The following is a 24310-nucleotide window of genomic DNA, read 5'->3' on the forward strand; positions in this document are numbered from 1 at the left end:
GTAAGTGCATTTTCCCTCGGACTGGGGACAGCCCCCTTAGTCAATTCACGTCGCTCTGTCTGGGTATTAGCCCACGTATACTCAGAGGTAATAAAAAAAATAACCAGTAAAAATAAAAAACTATAAAAAATGTATTTACATTGAAGAAGTATTTATTTTATTTCAAATGTTAATTGAATGATACAAAATATTCCCGTGCGGTGTCCCGATGCGAGCCCTTGCCTTACCAAAGTCGGAACTAACTTTTAAATGACATCTTGTAGATCTAATATGAGTGAAGGTTCAGCAACTGGATTGCTTATTTCTCGCCTCAAATTTGTTCAGAAACACATTTTGGCGGACTGATATAGTGAAATCAGTTGAAGTTATGGAGTTAATTCACGGAACTCATGCTGAAACCCCATTGGCTGAGGTCACTTAAGAGTTCCTACAAGTGCAAATGCAATCAGAAAAAAAATCCCTTGAAGGTATTTAGTTCGCTGGGGACCTCCCCAGGTCCTAGTTCCCCTCAGCGAGTCCCCACAACTGTTCGGTGCGAAAACGCCTAATGTATGAAAAGCAAAGTCTCTCTCATTGCTAGTTTACTTTAACGTTAGACTCACACACCACAGGCTCAGTAGGATACCTCGAATCAGATCATATCAGAGATCAGATGAGGTGGAGGTGCTATGAAAGACAGGGAGGGAACGGCAGGAAGAAGCAGCACTGAGTTGCAGGGAGGTTATACTGTAATTGCTGTAAAGGGTTAGGTGACTTTGGTTTTTTGGTATGAGAGGAAGGAGTGAACATGAATAAGAAGTGAATTCAAAATAAAGTACACTAATAATAATACAATCAACATGATTTCAATATGCATTCCTATCAGAATTGTTCTACACCTTGTTCGTGTCAACTGCTTTCTTATCAGAGATCAGGGAGGGATCAAGACAGGGAGGGCGAGACGAAATTACATATTTGATTTTGTATTGGTTATTTTAGTCCCTAAATGTATGTAGAAATGCAGGAAATGGGATTCAAATTTAAATCTTTTGCGATTTTAATCAGTGGGGGCAGCTGAGGTGGCTGCTCAGTTCATCAATGATTTAACATCAGTGATGTTGCAGGATTTCGGAAAGATATATATGGAACCGTTTGAGCCAGTGAATTAGCATCGCGTAGCTGTCTGAGCGGATATAAACGACTTTCATTTCCATAGCCCACACAGGGAGGAATATGGTCCCCCTCCAGCCACCCACCCCCCGCAGGCAACAAACAGGACCTCTGGTTTACCAGCACAGAAATAAAAAAAATTAGAAGAAGAAGCATCAGGCTTTTACTGAAGTGAGGGGTGAAGTTTATGAATTTTATATCAGGATTAGGCCAAAAATAGTCTCTCTATGCTCAGGACTTAAGAGGTCAGCGCCAAAGCTGGACTGATTACCTCCTCATGGCGCTGTACACGCTGTTCCGTCTCGAATCACACACAAACCTTAACACCGCGTGTACCATGTTTAAATAATCTGGTAATTCAATACGAAATACTGTTTCAATTCCAAGCATCTGCATGTACCACATCCTCCTCAATCGACATCTTCTTCTTTGAGGATGACTTTGGCGATATCTGACACATATAACTAATGGTGGGACCTGGAGTGATAAGTCTTTCCTAATGTTATTCAAAACAAACAGACAGACCCAAGTAACGGTGAGGCGCCTTTCAACTGCAATGTCAGTCTGTGAGTAATGGTGTAAAAAAGCTTAATTTCTCATCTACAGCGTGCCCCAGCTGAGCTGTCGCTGAAAAATGATCCTTCACTGAACGACTGTCTGCTTAAAATTCTGAGTGGAAAAATGAGACACAGAGATGCAACTATTAAAGGATAGGTTTGCTATTTCATCTGACATTTTTAGGTTAAATGTCCTTTTGAAAATGGGGAGTTCACAATAAAGTTAGACAATCTTTGTATGTTATACCAAAATGTAATTGTGCCGCTTCCTACTGGAAACCGACTGTTGACGCTTTGGATGAAATGCAAGTCCATTTCGTTAGACGTACTGTAAAAAGAAACCACTAAGAAACGCATGACTATAATGTGAATTTACCGTTTTCATAAAGAGGATTCAAGATTTTTTTAATGGTTAAAAGATTGCCCCATAGGTAGGGCCCAACCAAATTCCTGAAAATCGTGTCACAGGCCGTGAAATATGCCTCCTCCCCTCCCATGTAATTGACAAGTTGAAGAAACGAACAAACAAAGAAAAACACGCATGACGTGCCGAAGAGCTACCGCACAGAGCTGAGTCGACTGTACGGTTTGTGTTTCCAAGGCGGTGGAGCTGAAATCAGCACCATGACGTCCTGAAGCAAAACTACAATGTCGACAATAAACAGCAACGTGTCATGAGTATGCGACAGTTGTTATCTTTTCAGTAAATATAAGGAGCCTTGGGCTTGTCCATGCACGAATCTGTAATTTTTTTGGCAAATGTATATTAAATTATTTTAATACTGTAGAGTACGTGTTAAGCCCGTCTCAGTCAATGTTTTGCCGCCATTAGATGATTTTTGTTTTTTTCTGGTGCCGTTAGATGTAAACATAAAAAACTGGGCACGAGATGAAACGTCACTGCACATGATGATTAAAAGTTTAATTTAATCATCGCCGTGAAATGTCGTATCTTTCTTTAAAAATCTGTGAAATCTGAGAGATCTGAGAATTTAGGTCTTTGAAATCAAACAAAATTAACCATGAATTTGGTAGGGCCCTACCCATTGGACTGCATTCAAGCATAGTAAGAAGTTGCAGCAGAATGGTTTCTCAATATGAAAGCGTTTTCTGCTATAAACTGTGCGCTATTATGCTGCTGTGCTATGACGTTGTGATATGAACAGTTAGAAATGATGGGAACCAGCAGGTAGCAAAGCTATCCTTTAAGATGTCGCCTACACCTGGCAAGAATCAACTATGTTAAACGCAAAGTAAGGATCCAGCTTAGCACCGAAACGCTGATGCTTACCCAAATTAAAGTCATCTGAATAGTGTAGTTTTGTGAACTTTATCCTGTTTAGTCGTGATCAAACTTACCAAACATGGCTAATTTTGGTAGTGCTTATATTCAATAACTAATTCAATATAATGTGCAATTTTAAGATTTTTATTTCCTACCACAGAAATTTGAGTCAAAAACTGAATGTACTGCTGATTGGTAGCTTGGTAGCGCTTAGAATGCGCAGCTTCAGCGGGGTCAAAGTTCAAATTATTTTAACTTTAGGGGTGTCATGACTCAGCTCAAGCTGCGAGCTACTCCACGCAAGGCGTAGTGTTGCAATCTCCATAGGAAACTCATACAGGTGACCGTGTCATACAGTTAGATTCGTTCCTAGTGCTACCAAGCTTAGTTCTCCTGAACAACCAAATTACAAAAAATGGATAGTTCTGCAATCAAATCAACCGTTGAGGGAAATCTGAGTTCAAATTACAGAAAGAAGCTACTTGTTTTCCACCCTTTCATTTTGGACCCAACAAGAACACATCCTGGTACTTCATGACATCAGCGCTTTCGTGCAAATATTTGGAACAGACCTTGGGCTGTGAAAGAAATGACGAGGTACAGAGGACGCAGATACAGCAAAGTACAGATATTAATAAAATGGCCCTTTAATACCCTCATAGACATTTTTCTAGCAAGGACTAGTGAGGTCACAGGAGTGGAGAACAAGGCTACTTTGAAGAACAATCGTCTCCGCTTACTGTAGAGTGAATCAGAGGGGCCAAGAGCAGGGGTGTCTTCTCAGCCCTCCTCCTAACCTCTTTGCTTCTGGATGCCACACATACAAACACACAAAGTTTGATACATCACAATGCAACACACACACACAAACACACACACCACACACACAACCATGCAATCACAGACAGAAGCACACACAATTTAAAACAAGCTAACACATAGTGTACATATAAAGACAAACAGGAACACCCAAAAAGTGGTATTGTCAGTGGCATCTCCATGTTTGCCAGTAGTGGCTCCATTTATCAGAAGTCAACAAAGCTTTCGAGAAGTATCAGAAACATTAGCAGAGCCATAGAGGTAAATAAAGTTGTTTTTCTTATTTTATGCGTGAGGGGGCGAGGGGCACTGACTGGTGGAATAGAATCTAAGGAGACAAAGACATAGAAGGTCAGACAGATAGGCAACAACACGTGGGGTGGCCAAAGGACGGAGGGAATCGGCATATGGTTTAGAGCTCCTCCCTGTCCTGCCTTGTTCCACCACCCAGCCGGAAATAACCACAACTAATCAGTACACACCTCCCAGGGTAAGGGGTCTGGTGATGACAAGGGAACAGTGACATGTTAGGTTTTACCCAGAGTCATTGGCGAGATGCTAAACACGCAGCAATGGTTTGTTATTGTGGAAGACACGGTGTTGCAGTAGGTGGCATTGCTATGTCGCAGCAAGTCCTGGATATGAGTCCCGTCTCAGCAATCGCTCTCCAAAGAGTTGCCTAACTTACTGGCAGGAAGTTGACTGTAACTTGATTGTACGTGGTGAAATCTGCCCCGACTTCACAGGTTTGCTAAGAGCCCCGGCCTTGAGTTATGGTCATAGTGCCGTTTACTCCTGGCAATAGAAAATTACATGTTTTATACTTTCATGAACTCCTCCTAAAAACATCTTACTCCTTTGCACAGTGTTCGATGATTGCAACAGTGCATGGCTGTGTCAAGCTAGTGTATCCCACTAGCAACTTCGATGTGCACAAAGCGAGGGCCCGCTCATAGCTTCTTAAATTTGTTGCTCTCCATTCCACTGTGTTTGTGCTTCATCTCTCCTGTTTGACCTGCAAGTTTCACTGACAATATATGATAAACTCAAGTCAACTGAACAATCTTTAAAATTACACTAATCAATATCACAGTAAATATCCAATCCATTTGGACCTCCATTACATGCAGTTCAATACAGATGCACATTCCAGACGGGCCATTTTGGGTTTTTTCAGTCTTTTCAGTCCTGCCTAAGCTGTAGAAAAAGCAAATAACAAAACAATTGAGGATGTGGCTATATTACCCTGAGAGACTTCAGACTTGGAAAAAAACAAAACAACATTGAATTGAATATCTATATATCTATTAAATCTGAATCTGAGATCAATTAAGATATTCAAACCGTTAAGACGCTCCCTCTGAAAGCTACCTGCACATAATGGAGGCTCTGTGGCAGCACGCTGTCTGATTAGGTGGACCAGACAGGCATGACAGATGGACGGAGCAGATTAGGTGTACAGACACGTATCAAACAAGGCAGGCCAACAGTTCTGACCAAACACTGCCTGACCCCTACGGGGAAGAGGATAACGGGCTGTGCAGGGCAGTGACTGGTGTTTAATAACACGTTAGTTCCAAAACATTGGTTCCACGCACAATGCACACAAGCAGAAACACAGAGAGAAACAACCTTTAAGCATACCAGACTGCCATGTCCAGGCAGAGTGGAGATCATCCTAATTGCACCAATATAATATATTCAACAAAACAGTAGTACAGCACAAGCCTATTTGTGCCGAAGTTGATACATCATCTGCCACGCCCCATTTTTCAATCACACCAAGACTCCTAATGCATGTTGGGTCTTCACTCTTTTTGGCGTCTACCCTTTTTCGAGTTTTCATTTGTTTCCAAGGGCTAAAATCAGAGGCCCTCACTTCATTTGGCTTATTTGGGATTTGGGTAGCCCTTGTAATGGCGATGGTAAAAATGAGAGTTAGTATGTAGGGTGACATCTTAAGGGTCAATTTGGGAAGCAGGGATATAGATAGACTTTATGAATATCTGCAGTACAATTTATTTTGCTTCATAAAACATGTACTGCGTGACGGTATATAACTCATCTTAATGGCACTGGCCTTGCTTTTTAGCGGGAGGAGACACTCCTGTAGACACTGCAGCCCCCTTAGCTGCGGTAATGGAGTGTTAAGTTAATTAGCCCAAGATAAACATATTATTGTGCTGGCTTCGAAAGAGATGGACGCCAAACAAAAGTCGCATCTTGAAACATAAACAGACACTCACCAGAGGATAGAAAGATCCAAAAACACCTACAGAGGCCTAAAGGTGGCAGTTTACTAACAGTAAAACTTTGCAGTTAATAGATGCATTAACAACAATAAGTGCCACAACTACTTACCACTTCACCCTCTCTGGCTGCAATTGATCCACATAACCTTTATATACTATGCATACTTAGTACATAGTTAGTCCATTAGTAAACTGCCATGTAGTTTGTGTGGTGAGCAAGGTTATGGTAGGCAAATATAAACCCTCAAACCCTGTCGATAAAAAGCTCTAATCTCACATCAAAACATTTTTAAACTGTATATATTTAATGAAAAAATAATTATCTCTTTCTCTCTCTCTGTCTCTCGCTACATATATAAATATATACATATATATACTGTATATATTCTGTATATATAAATGTAAAAGAAAAACTGAAACTTATTATTTTGCTGTCGACCCTCAAAGAGGTGTCCTCGGGTTGATCGTAAAGGGTCTATGCGACACATCTTCCTTAGAAATACTCCTATGATTTGTCATATTATAATATTATTATTGTCGCCCACTCGCCATCCATTGCAGCCTGGTCATCCTGGAAGGGGGTGGCCCATTCTCAAGGTTCCTCCCCTTTTTTCCCCCCAAAGGGTTTTCTGGGAGTTTTTCCTTGCCCAGATGAGGGTTCAGACTAGGGGATGCCGTTGATTTCTCAGTGAAATGTGGGTCTGTGAAGTCCTTTGAGACTGTTCTGTGATTAAGGGCTATATAAATAAACTTGACTCAACTGACTTGAATGCTCCTTATAGTCTCTCAAATAAAATAATCGCCATTGTTGGAAAGTATTATGTTATGGAACTATGGAGAAGTTAAGTCGAAGTCACAATAGTTAATAGCAGCAATTTGAATTTGACTCCACTGCAAGGAGAGTAACGCCTGATTTAGTATTAATAATACATAATTGAGAATTAATAATAATTTAACACTGTCATTGTCACTTTCAATCATTTGAGGTTGAGGTTGTGGTACTTATGTTTGGACTTAGTAAAGACCTTGTCTTTACTACGAGGTCCAGTTTTGAGATAACTCAAAACCCATGAAATCCAGACCCACAAAATAAACTTGTCAAAAAGGAAAGTGAGAAATAAAAGGATTGGCTATCTTGCAGTGAATAAAAAAAACCCCTCCGTCCCTCCTGGCTTGTCTCTTTCTATTTGTGGGGCAGCTGTGATGGACATCTTGTCAGCCCTCTGTGAGCCACAGTGACAGTCGGGATTCACTGGGGGCACAGAGTGTGTGACTCACAGATTCTAAAAGTCATGGCTGCTTGCTGTCATGGCGTCTTCCTGTCGTGGCTGCCCCCTGTCATGGCCGCTTCCTGTCTGCCTCGGACCGGAGGGCCCTGTGTTTCACTGTCACTGTCACCCGCAAAGCTCCCCAAGCAGCTCTCAACCAGACCTTGCTATCGGTGCTCTGTTCAGTGCTGTAAGAGATTCAACATGATATCTCCATGTCAGGCCTGACCACTGAGACTCAAATATAGCTCTGCAACAGCCCCAAGTGCCATTACGGGTGTATAAGTCAAGCACTGCCATCTTTTATCGTTCACAGATATTGTCAAGATATCCATGACAAGTCAATATCTACAGTATAATGTTCCATAATTTGAATGTCACAATTGCTACAATGAGAAACAAGACCTACATTTTGGTGGATTTTAAACACAGTTTAACATCACAAGTACAATATGCACTCTTGCAAAAAAATCAGCGTATGCACATATGATCCAAACACATGCACTCAAACATACTGCCACACTTGCATGCAAACAACAGTAGGAAGTAGCTAGTTAAATCCACTTTGTTATGATTACATTCAAGGTGCAATTGGTTACAGTGGACAATTACAGTAGCAACAAATGGCAACCACTAAAGGAAGCCGTAGAAACGACATCAACATTGCCAAACATGACTGCTCCTCCTCTACGAGATTCTTAAGGTCGTTTGGCAGCTGAATGTTCATCCATGCTTGCACAAACTACAATTAAACCAGTTCAGACACATAAGCAGCGTAGTAACATAACAATAACATGTTGTTTGTACCTTTAAGTAATCGTAGGGAACAAAGTTTATATTTCCGAGGAAATCTCTCTGTAACCACACTTTTTCATGTTGACTCTATTTTTAAAGGATCAAGTGTGTTTTTTACATTTATATTTGTTACTCTTCTCTTTTCTGCACTTAATTTCATATGTTTTATGTTAATGGTTTTTTTTTCGTGTTTGTTTTTTCCTGTCACCTCTACTAGGTTCTATAGATACAAATTGCATAGTACCATGGAATAAAGATATCGCCACACCGAAATATAATATTTTCTTACGTTTAAATGAGCCATTGTAATTAATTAATAAGTAGATAGGATTCTTTAACATTGTTTTCAGAAAATAAAACAGTGACATAATGGTAATAGTGTCAAAGTTTTTGATTTTGCTGATTTTCAAGTTAAAATTATATTACACCAATAATTTGTACTGGTCAGGGCCTATGGACTTGGACGCCTCTCACCCCTCCCTCCCCCCACCCCCTCACCCACAACACACACATGGGAACAAAAACACAGACTGGGGTGGTAGGGGGGTAGGGGGGTTAATAAAGCCTGTGTAATCTGTTCCCTTTAGTGACATAAACCATCTCAGAGCAGATTATAGCCATTCAGCCAAACTAACATGTGAATTACTAATGGACGCAAACACGATGGAATTAATGCACACACACACACACACACACACGCACAAACACACACATACACACACACACACACACACACACACACACACACACACGCACACGCACACGCACACGCACACACACACACACACACACAGAATCACTGGGAGTTTGCAATGAGGTACAACTACACAGGAAGTTTTGCAAGTTCTTAGATTGTTAACTTGCGACTCAGGTATGAAGAAGCTCTTTTTCAGCAAATCTTTTACATTAACCAAAAAATGTTGTTGACTTCAGGGCAGAGATGTGGAAGAGAGGGAGAGGGAGACAAAGAGAGATAGAGGAACAGAAAATGAGACAGAAAGACAGAGCCTGTTACTTTATGTAACAGTATCAGTCTGCCACGGTAAAAGAAAGATATAATATGTGTATTTTTACAGATCTTTTATATACTTATTTATAAAAATAGTATGTACAAATAGTATATACTGTATATTGTAATATAAAGATATATGTGTAGGCCCACACACATAACCTCACTAAATACTGTATGTTATCCATGTTAAATGACAGTTATGATAACTTTGGCAGTAAAACCAAACTTTCTTTATCCTTCTTTGGCTCTGAGTAGCTATTAGTTATTTCAATGGATTGGCTCATTGTGTTAATGTATATACACTTAGTTTTTTTTGTTTTGTTTTTTTTCCCTATTATTATAAGTAAGTAGATTATGGGTTTTTAGCAATATCTTTTGACAACTGTAATCAGTCAAGCCCTCACCTAGCCCTCGTACCCATCACCCAGGTGACCTTTAGCAATCCGCAGGTTGGGAACCACTCATCTAAGCTCATCCTTATGTACTATATTTACCCTGCTCCGGTGATCCGGCAAGTAACGATCTTACCCTTACCCATGATGCATGATGGACTGTGAGTTTCAGAGAGAGAGAGAGCGAGAGAGGGAGGGGGGTGCGAGAGAAAAAGAAGATGAGGGATAGGAGAGGGAAGTGATATTTCTCTATGTTTTCCAGAGGAGAGCTGATTGAGGCGACAGGTCTGGAGGTCTCGAGCTCCTTCTAAGAAAGCCAATGCAAATGCGGTGTCAGTTTGGCTCACGTTACACACCAGGGACTGCAAACCTTGCGTGTGTGTGTGTGTGTGTGTGTGTGTGTGTGTGTGTGTGTGTGTGTGTGTGTGTGTGTGTGTGTGTGTGTGTGTGTGTGTGTGTGTGTGTGTGTTGGGGGCGTGGTATCTTTATGAGCGTGTCATTGTTGGAGCAAGATTTGTGTGTGCTGGTGCGATAGGGGTTTATGCATCATTTACCAAGTGGGGAGCAAACCAGGCAGCTGGAGCTTCACTGTGTCATAGGAAGCCGACATCTGGCAGAACCACATCACAACCACAACACTCCATAACACAAAGATACGTGTGATTTTTACCTTTAATGGTTAGTAAATAAACCCACAACACCATGAACATAACATGAGAAGTCACAGGAAGTGATGACATCTACTACGGTTGCAGAGAACCGGGAGTTCTGCTGCTGCTGTTACTATGCAAGAACATTAAAGATGAACATGAAATTGTTTTGTTAGATTGGCTCAAAGATTGTTTTTGGGGAATATGTACAGGGGGAATCGTGCAACGTTATTCAGTTTCGCAACCTAAGGCTTATTATTCATGTGTCATCTTCAGCTAATTATATTCTTGATAATTAATTAATAATTAATTAATTGATAATTATGATCTCTTGATAATTAAGAGATCAATGAATGTAGACACAGACCGGCACAGGGCTAAAGGTAAACAGGCCTAAACTTGACTTGGGCTGGCTCTGCTTCCTTTCATTGACACGTCTGTCAGGAGGAATATGCTAATCTTGCTGTAATGGCCGTGCCCTCGCCCACACACACACCCACGCAGAGTGTGTGACTTGATGGCCCTGGACGTTGGTGCCTCGCCTACACAGGGGAGCAGTTTTCAAAACTTGAGCCGCTGCTAAATTCCCACCGAAGCACAGAGCAGCAAACACACACACGGACACACACAATACAAGAACCAACACCAGGGTGAAGGTCTTTTGCCTGGTAAACGCATTCAAGACTACATAGTACTTTTACTTACTCCAAGGGGGTGAGATGGCAGCATGCAATAACAGTGTGCATCTTCTTCTATCTATCTTATTTTATCTAACCGTGTAAGATAAAATGTTCCTATTTTATCTTAAATATCTGATCTGTTTTATTTATCTTGTCTTTTTTCTGGTGGCCATTCATACTAGAATGTGATGGGATATGATGCAAAAGGCTTCTTGTTAGTTTTTTTATCCAATGAATACTTCCTCAGAAACAGTTATGTTGAGGTATATGGTTATAATAATAATAATATATAAAATATGTTAGTTTAGGTATAAGGTTAGAGATGGTTAAATTAAGGTATAAGGTTAGAAATAGTTAAGTCTAGGTATTAGGTTCGAGATGGTTAAGTTTAGGTATTAGGATTGAGATGGTTATGTTAATGTATATTGTTAGAAATTGTTAGGATTAGGTATAGGGTTCAAGATGGTCAAGTTTAGGTATGACACTTGAGATGATTATGTTTATGTATAGGGTTAGAGATGGTTAAGTTTAGGTATTAGGTTCGAGATGGTTATGTTTATGCATAGGATTAGTGATGGTAATGATTAGTTAAGGTTTGGCATGAGTAAGGTGCAGTTCATGGATGCTGAAAGGAAAAACTACTTACTACATGACCTTGGTATATAACCAAATGTTTTGATTCTTGTTACCATCTATGTATTTCGGTCAAAACTATAAATGTGAAAAATCTATGAAATCAAAAAGAGATACATCAGGGGTAAATTCACCAAAGGATTGCACAGCTTTTGAGGCCGCAAAACCTGCGCAAGTAAGGCAAAAAGAAACTGTGTAATTGTCAAAGCAAAGAAATGCACTGCTACTGTAACTGTGCTGCCAAGCAAAGAGCATCTCTGTGCTCCAGTGCTATTTGCACGTATTTAAATAAGGTAATATGCATACATTTGGCGCAAAATTGGCCCCTTTCTATGCAAATGAGGCTCATTGCAAAAAAAGTCAAATTTACAAATATCAGCACTAATAGCTACACGCAGTTAAGAGCGAATATATTAGCGTCTTCAGAGAGTTGGTGATAACTGAAGTGCGCACCAAATAAAAAAAGGCACCCGTGCTCTGCGTGATCAGAGCATACCTGTCAACATTGGGATTTGAAAATCAGGAAAATTGCCTGTCATCAACACGCGACACGCCCACTCGCTCACTGTGAGTTCAATCAATGAAGACCCCGAATCACCTGCTCTGTTCACACATACTGCTCAATCGGTCATTACACAGACTTTGTACGAGGGTGCTGGCTGGATAAAGTCTGTTTAATGTCCGTTCCAATTGATTCTGACACTTGCATTCACACATACAGCTCCTCCGAGTAATAATAATTTCAGGGTTGCAGTACATGTGTGAAAGCAGCTCAGTGTCTTGTTAGGAGCCAAGCTAGTTCAAGTCAGTTTCTGCCAAATGGTACAGGAAGGAGGGAATATCTGCAACCTGCCAGTAATTTTTTAAATCAAAATGTTTGGTTTTATTACCCTTAAATAATACTGAGACGCTCTGAGTTACACAGGCAGCAGGTGGTTAGATCAGTGATTGCAGCTTGGTGCCGGGTGAATAATGTATGGACGGTTAGTGACATTAGATTAGTTGAAATTCCTTTTAAGATTCAGATTAAGATTTGCTGAGAGCCTTGATATGCAAATACGTGAGGGCTGGATGAAGTGAGTCAACTGTGCAGCATAATCGCTAATAACATTTTAACAGATTTCAAACAGATACCGAATATCAATTGATTTTTTTAGACAACATACATCCCAATTCTATCACATACCAATTGTACAGAGTAATAGGTAGATAGGAATTGTAATTGAGCAAGATAAGACTTGCAAGCAAGCTCCTTGTGTTCTAAACACAGTAAATTATGTCATTAGGTTAGGTAAATGGAGGTGAAGGTGAAACGCAGATACAAACCAAAATCCAGATGCAGCTGCAGATAGGACATAAATTATTTAGAACCTCCATGTAACGAAGGAGGCTGTAATATAGTTATAGAAGGTTGGCCTTGCTGTGAATACACTATAATTCATGTCTAGATGCATATCCCTCTGATCTTCATCCTTGTCTGTGTATCTTAAAATGGCTCATTAGAGCTGGGCATAATCTGATGATTTTGCAAGGGGCTCCAATCCGACATCTAATCTTAATGAGAAATTTTCAGTGTTCACCTATAACATTGTGTCTGTTTAGTGTATTACACGACAAGCCCCAGAATTCCATTCAAAATTGAACCTTGTATTTTTTTGGTTTCTTTTTTAACATCCAGGCTTACCCTCGTCTTTACTACGATGACTAATGGTCAAATTCTATTTTCCAAAGTACACCTTCTTATGATTTATTGATTTGTTTTGTGTTTTTCTTCTTGGTCACTTGAGGTAGCAGGGATCTTTTTTCACCCAAGGATGCCATTCTTTTTTTTGTGAATGTTCATCCATATCGACAACGCTGGTTGGTATGCTGGTTGATCAATCCTCTGCGGATGCCTGCTTTATTGGTACATTCCAGGTAAAGGGCCACTAACAATGGAAACGGCATATAGAGGAGCACATACTGTTTCTAATGAGGGATCATTTGAATAAAAATGGGATATATATCAAATATGGGATTTTTTTAAAGAAAAATGATCTAATGGATTACCACTTTAAGAAAGGGCCACTAGCAATGTGGATGCAATTTCGGAACCCATTGGCTATCGTCGTCAGACCGACTGACCGAGATTGATGTGGATGTGACGGTAGGCAGGTGGTAAGCGGGTACAGGCAGTCAATGTTAATTTAACTCAGTCAGATTGGTCTCTGTTCAGAGTTCAGAGAATGGATCATGTATGCATATCGCGATAAAATATATCGCGATAATATCGATTCCTTACGATATATCGCCCTCGCCTCCTCGATTCAATGCTCGATTCGATACATGTAAACGCAAACAGACAAAAAGATAAACGCACAGAGGCTTTTCCTCCAGTGCTGCCCATCAGATGAGGGGAAACCTCTCCCACTCCGACCACCGCCGATATCGCAGATCAGTAATCGCCGAACGCAAACACCACAGCGAGCAGGGGAGGAGAGGGCACGGACTTCCGCAAACAAACAACCCACTTAAACCCAATTTAGCGTTAAGAGAGACGTGTATGTGCACGCAAAACACTCGCACGGACCCTTGCGCTGCGGCACTCACCACAGCTGTCTTTTGACGGGGAGACAGTCTTTGTTGGAGGCTGTCACTCCCATCGCCATCTGCATCACCGTGATATATTTCTGGTACTTCATCGTGTCCACCGGCTTCACCTCTCCCGCCACTACTTGCCGCACCGCAGGAGAAGCAACCTGACGGTGATCATTCACCCCGACGACCGCCCGTTACTGTCGCCCTGGCATCCGTCTGCTTCCAGCCCCAGCTCCCATGCAGCTCCCGGCTCCCGGCTCCCGGCTCCGGTTTCAGCTTCAGCACCAAAACGTCATTTCCCCGCCTGATGGAAGCGCTGGCAGGGGAGGAGGAGGATGAGGAGGAGAAGAAGGTTTCCCCCCAAAGGAGCTTAACACAAGGTACCACGCCGCCGCCGAGGACCCATAGCCGTCTCCGCCGACTCTCTAATCTCATTAGAGCTCAGAATAGATTAGATTAGGCTGATCCAAGTCCAGTTCTGGGAGCGAGTCATTGTCTTTTTGTTTGTTTTTTTGGTGAAGAACAAGAGGGGTTAAGTGGCACTTCTCTATGGGAGAACTAAAGTGGCTGCTGCTGCAGCAGCCAGGCGTGTGTCTGAAAGTGTGAGTGTGAGCTATGGGTGGGGTGGAGGGAGAAAGAGACAAGGGGATAGGACCAGAGAGGGAGCAGGGGTAGGGGGTAGAGACGGTGTGTGCGTGTGTGTGTGTGTGTGTGTGTGTGTGTGTGTGTGTGTGTGTGTGTGTGTGTGTGTGTGTGTGTGTGTGTGTGTGTCTGCGCGTAAGTGCGTGTGTGTGCAGGATGTCCTGGGAGGCGGTCGTGGGGTATCTAAATGTCCAAATGCCCAAGAAATCCAATTTCAGTGGCTTTGTTTCAATATCCTTGGGGACCAGGTCTCATTAAAACATCAATAGCTACGGTGGCCCTGTGAGCTCAACAAAAACAAACAAACAAACAAAAGCACAACCGCATTTACAGAAAACACAACCGCATTTACAGAAAACACAACCGCATTTACAGAAAACACAACCGCATTTACAGAAAACACAACCGCATTAACAGGAAACACAACCACATTAACAGGAAACACAAACGCATTTACAGGAAACACAACCGCATTTACAGAAAACACAACCACATTTACAGAAAACACAACCGCATTTACAGAAAACACAACCGCATTTACAGAAAACACAACCGCATTTACAGAAAACACAACCGCATTTACAGGAAACACAACCACATTAACAGGAAACACAAACGCATTTACAGAAAACACAAACGCATTTACAGAAAACACAACCGCATTTACAGAAAACACAACCGCATTTACAGAAAACACAACCGCATTTACAGAAAACACAACCGCATTTACAGAAAACACAACCGCATTTACAGGAAACACAACCACATTAACAGGAAACACAAACGCATTTACAGGAAACACAACCGCATTAACAGAAAACACAACGGCATTAACAGGAAACAACCACATTAAAAGGAAACACAACCACATTAACAGGAAACAACCACATTAACAGGAAACACAACCACATTAACAGAAAACACAATGGCATTAACAGGAAACAACCACATTAACAGGAAACACAACGGCATTAACAGGAAACAACCACATTAAAAGGAAACACAACCACATTAACAGGAAACAACCACATTAACAGGAAACACAACCACATTAACAGGAAACACAAACGCATTTACAGGAAACACAACGGCATTAACAGGAAACACAAACGCATTTACAGGAAACACAACGGCATTAACAGGAAACAACCACATTAACAAGAAACACAACCATATTAACAGGAAACACAAACGCATGAACAAGAAACACAAATGCATTAACAGGAAACACAACCGCATTTACAGGAAACACAACCATATTAACAGGAAACACAACCGCATTAACAGGAAACACAGCCGCATTAACAGGAAACACAACCGTATTAACAGAAAACACAACCGCAATAACAGAAAACACAACTGCATTAACAGAAAACACAACCACATGAACGGGGAACACAACCACAAAACCACATTACAGAAGTGAGCCACACCGGATTCACCGATTTATCTGGAATAAAATATATTCAACTAAATTATTTCCTGTCTGTAATTATTCTCCATCTGCTTCCTCCATGCAATTAATTAATAGAAAAACATTTTTTTTATACCAATCCACAGTTTTTATTTAAGCAATTTAAGTGCGATGTTCCAGAGAAAACAGCTTCTACCGGCTCTGTGATAGTGTGGTGAAGTTTGCGAATGATTCAAATCTTTTGGGTGAAAAGGTGGATTCCCTCACTGCGGACGTGAGTTGACTGAGAGCTTAACTGAACTGACTGATGAACGAAATTAAAAATATTTGAATCATTCGCAAACTTCACCACACTATCATGGAGCCGGTAGAAGCTGTTTTCTCTGGAGTATCGCACTTAAATGGATTAAATATAACAGTGGGTTAATATAAAAGTTGTTTTTTCTATTTATTAATTGCATGGAGGAAGCAGATGGAGGATTTGGACACGGTGGTCTTGTGTGGCGTGACTGGTCTGTGATAGTTGCGGCTCCAGGTTGTGACCTGTATAGATTCTTATATTTAATTACAGACACAAAATAATATGTTTATATATTTTATTGCCGATAAATCAGTGCATCCGGTGTGGCTCACTTCTGTAATATGGTTTTGTGGTTGTGTTTTCTTTTAATGAGTTTGTGTTTTCTGTTATTACGGTTGTGTTTTCTGTTAATACGGTTGTGTTTCCTGTTAATGCGGTTGTGTTTTTCGTATTTTATTTGTGTTTTGTCTATTTGCATGTGTTTTCTTAAGTTGCACTGCATTGAGCTCTCAGGGCCACGGTAAATAGCCCGTAAGACACTATTAAAAACACTTCAGGGTTTAAAAGGGTGATTTACATAATCACGCTGATAAATGCCACGGGATGAATGTCTGTGGTGAAATCATATTCACATTCGTCGATTAAAATGATCAAGTAATGAATCTGTTTTGTAACATTTTACTGGTGGATTAAACAGTCATGCCTATCAGGTGTTTTATTTGTATATGTTGTATATGTTTTATATGTATTTATCTTTTCTGTATTTATTTTATTTATAGTTCCCGGCTCCATAACACAAATTACTGGATGAAATGAAGGTCGTAGCCGATTATGCACAATTACGATTATTTTAATTTCAAGTGAAGGTTTTCTTGCCTTGCCACACAGCCTTCATCTGGATGGAAGGAGAATGTATTCAAAATGACCGTTTTTTCTCGGCCACGGGTGTATCTTTTTGTCTTTTTGATCCACACCCCACACACTGTTTATCATTTTATTAATATCGATTCAGTAATGAATGTCCCAGAAAACATTTAGACTGAAGAAGTCCTCAAGGCAAGACAGGGGATAAAAATAGAGTGCTTTGGAAGAAAAGCACTGTTTGGAAGGCTGCCGCTTGTGTGCTCCGCATGCAATATGTATTGTACGGTGATCGATCGGTGCGTTAATCTAACCTCTGGGACTGCAGTTTTCTGTGCATCTATTTGGACGGGGTTGTAAACATACAAACAGACTTCATCCAATAGATGTAATCAAGTCCCTGTTTAATTCCTCTAAAACAGCCAAGCAACAGTGGTAATAATGGTGGTAATAATAATAATAATAATAATAATCATCATCATCATCATGATTTTATCAGGTATAAGATGAGACCTGAAAACAAATTACATTTCTAAAACACAATTCATTGACCCATTGCAGAATCAATGTTGTTAAAACAATCAGCAATTATGACATTGATGATAATATCCAGGAAATTAGTGACTTTGCAGTTTATTGCAGCAGTAAGGTAAGTAAGGAAAGACACAGGTAGACACACACACAGACATAAACACACACAGATAAACACAGAATGTTGTACCATAAAACTACTATGTATCTAAAACAGCCTCTTGCCTTCACCAAGTCTTAGTTTAAAATGAATATAGCAAACAATCTGGAAGGAAGTGAGAACTATAAAACAAAACTTTTACAATTCTACGAACATACGGCAGAAAATAGAGAAGGAGATCGACAGCAAGCTGCTAGCTGCTGTGGAGAGGATCAGGTTGTGAGCCAGCTGGTGGGGAAGGTCAGCGGCAAACTGCCATTAGCGACACTACGTGATACCGGTGGTTATGACAACCACCGGAAATAATGATTTTGCCAAAAAACTCTACACACCTCCTACTTTTTGCCCTCTTCTGACTCTTCTCCAGGTTATTTACAGTTCCTAAGAAGGAAAGAGGATTAAGTAAAAAAAAAAGACACGCACAAGCACATACACACGCGACGACCGAGGATGAGGCAGCCACGCAAGCGAGACTGAACGCGTCAGATGGTTGGCAGCCGAAAGGACAGCAGAGACTGTAAGTGACGCACACTCCACAGCAGGGTCGCCGCATGCCGCGAACGTGTCTTTGCCAGTCTAAACGCCCTTTAAAACTTCCTCGTGCCCACTGCGTCTCGTTCCAACATACGCCATGGGATTTCCTCAAGCTATACCGCAAGCCCGACAACATTCTAGGATTAGGAGTGTGATGGTACCCTAACATCCGCTGCTTGAAGCCTGTATCTGGCCTACCGTTGGCACTGGTCTGCTGGGGCTCAAAGACCATTATCTGCACCGGTGAACTTCAAGAAGGTTTCAGCCTTCCTATAGCCTACCTGTCAATGTCCTCTAAGAATGGATAAGGGGTGGGTTGGGGGACGGTGCGTTATATGAGGGCAAGGAATACTGGATTGGTTTAAGAGTGAAATTTCCCCTAGGGGCAGCAAAGCAACAACCATCCAAGTGTGTGCCCCCCCCCAACCCATAAATTACACTATCCTCTGGCCACTGGCCACTGGCCACGATTAATCACATGACCCACAGCAACTAGATTAAATCTGTAGCCTTGGACTGGCCCCTCTCTCTCTCTCTCGCCCTCTATCTCCTCTGCTCATGCACAAGACATACAAATACACTGGAGGCCCTGAGAAAGGGCATATTCTTTCATAACCTATCCCAGCATACAAGAACGCCATCTTGCACTCAGATTTGCACACACAAAGGCGCCAAGATATGCGTGTTACTGACATTGCGATGTCAAGATGAATGTCATTCTATGAGTGGACAGCTAGTGGCGGTGTCCACCTGCCCACTGTCACTTTGCGGCACTTATCACAGCCATCTGCAGTCACCCTGAAAGGGGGAACCCTCTAACATGTCCATCCTCAAGGTTTCCTCCTTTCTCCTGCGCATCTTTTTCTTTTGGGGAGTTTTCTCTTTTTCCCTTTGCCCGTCTCGGCGCATAACGCTGCATTAAATGAAATTCAAGGGAATGATGGCTGACGTAAACAAACGCCCTCCCCTGCATTCTTTTCCAAAAGATTATTTTACGAAATAAGACAAAAGTACACGGTCACGGTCATGTAACCTATCATGTCGAGCTCGACAGTACGATACCACATAAAACCGTTCAAAAACATGTGTTGGCCTTGTGAACACTACAAATAGATTTTTGTATATTGGATTCTCCACCAGCCACTCGTTTACTCACTCAGACTCTTTTTAAGCCCATGAAAGCCTCCTGAAAATATAAACATTTCATGGGTTTACAACAGTAGTAACTTACAAGGATTATGAAGGACCCTCATCGCCCCAACAACGGACTGTTCCAGCTGCTGTGGCCGGTATGCACCTCCACAGGCACACAGCGAGGACAGAGAGACTGAGATGGAGTTTCTTCCCGCAAGAGACAAAGACTGTCAATGCTGACCTCACCAGGGGTCCTAACAAAAAGCGCTGAGACACTCACATAGGCCCCACTGCCTTACTGCATTGTATGTAGCATACTGTACTGAAAGTTACTATCACTGTACTAGGTTACTGCATACTGCACTGTATTGCTGTTCTGTTCGGTGTTACTGTATTGCTGTGTCATACTGTTGTATACTGTACTGTATATCTCCATACACACTTTATTCGCATGCATTTCACTGCACATATCTGTATAGATAAATAGCCAATACCATATACATAACTCTATTCCCTTTACTTCTATTTTGTACACCCACTCTGTATTACCTTTTTGAGTCTTATTTTATTTGTATTTTATTTTATTTATATTATTCTATTTACTTACTGCATTAGGAATCAGTTAGTTTAGTTTGTTAGCTAGGTAGAAATTAGGTTAGCTATTATGTTCGGTTTAGAAACTATTGTGCATAATCTCTGGGGGGCATTGCAAAAACATTTCACTGCATATACAGTATGTATGAACGTATGTATATGTATTTGACAAATAAACCTCTTGAATCTTGGATCTTACAATGGATTGCAAATATTTGGATTTAAGATTGCAATCTAAAATTAGATTCACTACAAGATTCTTGCCCAGAGGGTGTTTCAGTAACCAGATCCATCTGGGCTATGAGCTTGGAGCCTGATGAAGCTTTTTAACCTTTTACCCTTACAGTATTTACCCTATTACCCTATTTTATCTCTCCCCCATACTTCCTAAGGTCAAGATAAAGACAATAAGGAATTACCCACTCCAAAACCAAGCAACCAGCCAGCCAACCAGCAAACCAACCAACCAACTACCCAACCTATGAACAAGCCCATCGACCAACCAAGACACCCAAGATTGGATTTCCTGTTTCCTTGGATATGCTGTGTGGGGGAAAAAAGTATGGAAAGAAACGACTGGATTCAACTTTTTTTTCCTTGGTGAACATACTGTAGGAAAACTGGATTTGTGGATCCGTTTGGATTTGAGTTTTGCTAAGCTTTTGCCAAGATTGATAAGATTGGCCTTGCATTGGCCAGAATTACATTTGCACTGTCAATGGAAAACATTATTAAAAGAGATGTTTGTAGCAGTTCACATGTGTATATAATCAATAATCTGTATGACAGAAAAATAAATTTGGTTCATATATTTGTATCCATTTTGCTGACTATCTATTAGATGCATCATTTTGGAGTTTTAGATAAAAAGGTTTTTATTTCTTTTTTATAAAGATGTTCTCCAACATATTAATCCATGTGGGAGTCTCTGCCCACAGGTAAGGGTTTAGGGAGGGAGACTCTTTCTGGCCGTGGTGCGCCAACATGGCGAGAGTTTTTGTTTTCATCTTTAACAAAAAGGTACGCTGGCCAAAAATATCAATCACAATTGATAATGGTGAATATTATAGTAATAATGATGATGATGATAATAATAATAACAATCATAATCATCATCTCGGGCGAAGGAGGAATGGCGTTCTATTGCTGGGCTGCAGATGAGCCCGTGCCCGGACCCCCTCAAACATTCAGAAATCTCCCTTCACATTGATCTATGCTTCGAAATCGTGCATAGAAATAAAGTTTTACCTGTATCTACTGTAGATAACATTATTATGGGTACATGGAAACTTGAAATTTGTATATATTTTACTGCAAGCAAAACAGCTTTAAATGCCTGCAAAACAATGCGTGCAATTTAATTTACCCAATGTATAGAATTAACAAGATTTACAAGACTGGATTGTGGCGGACAAAGGGGCGTGGTCCAAGAAGATGCCTCGATTCGGCCCAATCAGCACCCATGCAGTGCTGATTGGTCCAACTCAAGGCAGCTTGGCGGACGCCGGAAAGGGAACTGTCATCCGCAGCCGGTGCTCTATTTGTCCGCCACATACCTCCACCGCCCAACTTAGGCCGACTGTCCCACCCCCCCCCCCCCCCACCCCACCCTCCCTTCAGAGTGGGAGAGAATATCAGCCTCGACTGTCTGCGCCGCCGGCCTGTGGACCACCCAGAAGTTAAAGGGCTGGAGAGGCAGGTACCACCAGGTGATCCAGGCTCTTGTGTCCTTCATGCAGCGGAGCCACTTCAGCGTGGCGTGGTCCAAACAGAAGGTGAAAGCTCGTCCCAGGAGGTAGTAGCGGAAGGAACTGACTGTCCACACTCCTTCTCCACTGTGCTGTACCTCGACTCCCGCTCTGAGAGCTTACAGCTGAGGTACAGCACCAGACACTTGGTCCCCTCCACCTCCTGGGACAAGACTGCACCCAGAGGGCGAGCGAAGGGAGAGTGAAGTTAGGGTTAAACAGCACTGGATTCCCACAGAGAGCTGACTTTACACTTGCAAATGCCTGCTGGCACTTCTCTGACCATTGGACTGGATCTCGTCTTGGTCTTGGGTCTTGGGCAGGTTTGCGATCGCAGCTGCTTTATCAAGCTGGGGTCGGACCAGGCCTTCGCCCAAGTGGTACCCCAGATACCGTACCCCCCGTCGTCCCATGGCACACTTCTTTGGGTTGGCGAGAGCCCAGCCCACCTCAGGAACTCGAGCACAGCGTCCACATGCTGCATATGCCGCGCCCAGGTGTCGCTGTGAATAATAACGTAATCTAGGTAGGCCGCGGCATAGGCTACTGTACATGCAGACGCAGGACGCAGTCCATGAGTCTCTGAAAGGTGGTATAAGCCAAACGGCGTGGAGAACGCGAATTTTTCTTGGGACTCCTGAGACAAGAGAATCTGGCAGTTGCCCTTGGTTTAATCTAGTGTCGTGAAAAAACGAGCTGCACCTAACCGTTTGAGAAGTTGATAGACCTCAGCATCGTGTATGCGTCGAACTTGGATCGTTGTTCAGTAGTCCACGCAGAACCAGACTGCCCATCGAGCTGACCCACCAGCACGATGGGACCCCTGGGATCGTCTCCACATGGTGGTGTATGAGGGACATGAGGCCTGGCAGGGAGGAGAAAACATCAGAGAAGCGTAGCTGAAGTGCAGCTACGCCCGCCCTATAGGACAGAGAGAGATGGTTACTTAACAGGGCCGCGGTACGATCGGCCGCTTTTTGAACCTCCCAATTTACTGCTGGACGTAGGTAGCAACACTAACACCTTGTCTCCCGGTGTAAATTGTCTGAGTCCAGCCCCCCGGCTGTATAAGAGGCACTGACGTTCCTGAGCCCGGAACAAATTCTCCTGTGATAACGGCTGAATCAGCGCATATAACCTTGCCCTCAGGTCCATAACATACTGTACTTAATTTTTTCTGGTGCTAGGACCTTCCTCCCAGTTTTCTTTAATTAGCTCTAGCACCCCCCAGGGTCTCCTGCCAAAGAGGAGTTCAAAGGGAGAAAATCCCATGGAGGCCTGGGGAACCGCCCGCATCGCAAACAACACGGGTCTAACCACCCAATTACAGCTATCGGCGTGAACGAACTTTCGAATCGTGTTTTTCAGCGTTTTATTAAAGCGCTCTACCAGGCCATCGGTCTGGGGATGGTAAACGCTGGTCCGAATTGAGCGGACGCCCAGTAACTTGTTAAATTCCCAAAGTGTGTGGGACATTAAGGTATTGCCCTTTCCTTCGGAATCCCGACTCGGGAGATCACCTGAAACAGCTCCTGGACTACACTTTTGTCCGTAATACTGCGCAGGGGCATTGCTTCTGGGTACCATGTTGCATAATTCACTAGGAGGAGGGGGACCTAGGGGGAGGGGCCGCAACGGCGCTCTTGGTGTAGCTGGAGGGTTGACTAACTGGCACCCAAGACACGCAGAGCACCAATGAAGCGCATCTGCCCAAATGCCCGACCATTATCGAGAAGCGGACCATTATCCGCTGTTGTGTTTTCTCGCGACCGAGGTGACCGGTCATCGGGTTATGGTGAGCTGCCTGGAAGAGCATTTCACGGCAGCTCTTGGACACCAACAACTAGGTTATCGCCTCTCCTGTCCTAGTGTCACGGCTCACTCGATATAACCTGTCCCTAATCACCTAAAAATACGGTTCAGTGAGCACGGCGTCTGGTCAAAGGCCCTGCGTAGGGTGTTGTCTCATGACTGCTCCAGCGGAAAATTGTCGATAAGGAAAGTTAAAGGGACCAGGGGAGATCCCACTTGGGATCCTGCCGCCCCTGCCACCGTCGCGCCAACCGACGAGCCCTCCGCATCACCGTGCACCACGCAACACTCACATTTCCCTACCGACCGTGAATGCACTCCCCCAGCCTCTCTCATCAACGCGACAAATCCTGGCCAATCCGTGCCCAAAATCAGGGAGTGCGACAAGCGGGAACTAAGCACAGCCTGTACCCTATGCTTTTTTCGCTTGTAACAAATTTCGAGCCAGACCATCGGATACATGTGAATATCCCCATGCACACAACAAACCTCCACCTGTGACACCTCCAC

This window comes from Zeus faber, assembly GCF_960531495.2.
Source record: "Zeus faber genome assembly, chromosome: 3".
Lineage (NCBI taxonomy): Eukaryota > Metazoa > Chordata > Actinopteri > Zeiformes > Zeidae > Zeus > Zeus faber.